General features: G+C 33.4%; 1 long non-coding RNA gene across 1 annotated transcript; it reads left to right on the top strand.

The window, feature by feature from the left end:
- Positions 1-261: 261 nt before the first annotated feature.
- Positions 262-1744, top strand: LOC109533895. Its single transcript, XR_002171570.2, has 2 exons — positions 262-469; positions 560-1744. It is a non-coding gene; the product is annotated as an uncharacterized LOC109533895 (long non-coding RNA).
- Positions 1745-2877: the final 1133 nt, after the last annotated feature.

Genomic DNA, 2877 nt, shown 5'->3' with positions numbered 1-2877 from the left:
TATTGCATTGGCTGTTACACAATGATTTAGGTACAATTACAAAATGTATATGTCTAGTACCAATTACTTCTGCTCGAATTAGAGAAGAGAGGAGGAATAGCAGATGCTTCTTGGCAATGTATCTGTATTGATATCTGTGATTTTGTCTAGAATATTGAAATGAATGATCATGTCAGTAATAGTCGACATGACCGTCTCAAAAATATTGCTTTGGTTCTGGTGTGGTGAACTGAACAGCATTGAACTGTTTTGGTACCACTAATGGGAAAAAATCACTTCATTGCCCCACCAGACTTCGGACAAGTTTGTTTTATGAATGGACAGTACGGTGATGCTGTTTTCTCTTAAATCAATACGAGTGGTACGAGTAAGATGTTGATGTTGGAGGTTGCTGGATGATCCCAATAAATGACGCTAATCTGCTAGACGAGCTGGCGCCGGCTCCTCATAAAATATCTATACTATTGTCGTGAGTAATGATATAAACTTAAAATTTCATACATTGATAACGAGGTTACTGATGCGAGTATTGGCATTGATTTGCAACCTTATTAAACAGGCTATCGTCAGAGAGGCTACGCGTTAAATATCACGTACGCCAAGAAGAAAGCTACCCTACCACTTCTGAACTTGCAGACTCTTAAGTCTCTTTTTGCAGTACCGCTTATTGCAGTAGATGGATAATGATGTAACAACTAACACAAGTGGTTCAAATAGCCCCAGCAACATAATGAACTTGATTCTCACGCGAGGTTAAACAAATGTCGCGGATTCGGTTGATTGATAGAAACAATTGCTGGCAACTGCATTGATATTCCGAACAATTTAAAACAACCTCTGCAACAACTAGGTCGTTCTGGTATTATATAACTTTCATTTTCCGGATAATGCATCAAAGTGAACTTGCATCCAATCTTACGATTAAAGCATGCATTTTCTTTACTACAGGAAATTTGCCAATCAAAACGATTTATTATTTTGTTGAGTTTTAGCCGCCCAATTATATCCATTAAAATCAAATTTATTCGAAATGCACATTAAGCTCCAAAAATAAAACAAATTATTCTTGCTGAATTGCATTGTTTCCATTCTGTTGTATTATCCCAGCATCATTCAGTCTAAAACAAGCAAAAAGCTCATCGAAAAAAAACGTTAGTCATTTATAAAGTGATAATCATGAACAAGCAAACGAATCTAGTAAAATATCAAAAATCGCTATCACCTGCACTTGGAACTTTAAACACTTATATTTTATCATTATTAATTTCACCTTTTATTTTATGCCTATCAAAATAAAAAAAATACTGGTGGAAAATTGACTAAGCCTATTTTCTCGAAAAATGAAATAAATAATATATTTGCGAATACTTTGGACTTTGGTCTGCAATTGAATAAATCCATGGCATGCATACCTTTTATCTGCAACATTAAATAATCAGTTTAAAACACCTCGGTAAACATATACATATGGCTTTTGTTTTGTCTGGTAGGAACCGATACAGATTGGCTGTCCAACAAATGACAAATCAAATCGGTTTGTGTTAAATGGATATTGAATACCCATCTATTAATATTTCCTAGATAACATCTGTGCTGCATTTTAGACGAAAAAAAGATGTTTCTTTTTATCTTTGCAATAGTTCAATTTTAGAATAAGCAAAATATAATTAAGGACAATAAGAAATAAAGTTTGGAACGAAGTGAAGGAGAGGACATCCTCCAGCTAAAATAGTAGCAATAATTTTCCGACTAAATACAAAATAAAATGCTATAAACTTTCTTAAATTAAAAGTGTTTACAGTTAAACGTCTTATTTCCGCAAACTATTTTCCACTCAATAACATGCTGTTGAAAAACAGTGATACTGAACACTCACTTACGCATTAAAATTATTGTTTGATAGCTTAATCAGATTAGGTGCGATGTTTTAGTCCCAGCATCAGTTTCAACATTCAATAAGATCCCCATACGTATCTTTTGCGAATTATTTTGTCAACAAATTGGTATTTATTTGTGGCAGTGGCAAAACAACGCGCACAAGTCTGCGAAAAGCGTACGTTTATGAAATTTAGTTCAACCTCAAATATCCCCTAGTAATAATACAAGAATATGTATTATGTTATAAAACTAGATGTTTATAAAGCGCGCTTTACATGTTTCAAAAAATTATTTAATATGGATGTTTCGCGGAAAACAAGAGTTCTCAGAAGGAACAGATACAGTTATCTATGGAAAGACCTGATATTTTGCGGGATTTTTTTTCCCGGAAATCACATCCTTTGATTGAAGTCATTGAAAATCACTAGCCGAAATTTCCGGAGTGCAGAAAATGTTTCCATGTTTCAAAAAATTAATCAATTTGAATGTTTCGTGAAACGCAAGATTCCTCAGAAGGAATAGATGCAGTCATCTACAGAAAAACTTGATGTTTTGTGCGAATTTTTTTCCGGAAATCATATCCTTCGACTGAAGTGATACAAAATAGCTAGCCAAATTTTCCGGAGTGCGGTCATTGCAATGTCAATAGTTAAAGTGCTAATATGCAGAAAACCATAAAGTAAAATTGTTTGTTTGCGTTGGAAAAATTTGATGGGTGGGAGACATTGCAGATGTAGTTAAAGGCGAAAGTCTACGAAAGTACAATTGGAAAAACTGAGTCAAGAAAAAGAAAATAATAATACAACTTTCGTCTGTTACTTATTCTCATAACTTAGTTGTTAACCGACCCGTTAAGTCAACATTTAATTGTTTTAATAACTTTGCAAGCATACAATTTTGCAGAAAACTACAGATCTAAATATACTTATATGTTAAAATAAAGGATTTTCTCGCTTTAAAAGTCTTCTATTATATGTAGATGAATTTCGATTGACATTA

Source organism: Dendroctonus ponderosae, unplaced genomic scaffold, assembly GCF_020466585.1.
Source record: "Dendroctonus ponderosae isolate FM_Combo_2020 unplaced genomic scaffold, Dpon_F_20191213v2 Dpon_F_20191213_1, whole genome shotgun sequence".
Taxonomy (NCBI): domain Eukaryota; kingdom Metazoa; phylum Arthropoda; class Insecta; order Coleoptera; family Curculionidae; genus Dendroctonus; species Dendroctonus ponderosae.
The sequence above is the reverse complement of the archived record's forward strand: the minus strand, read 5'-3'. Positions and strand labels throughout refer to the sequence as shown.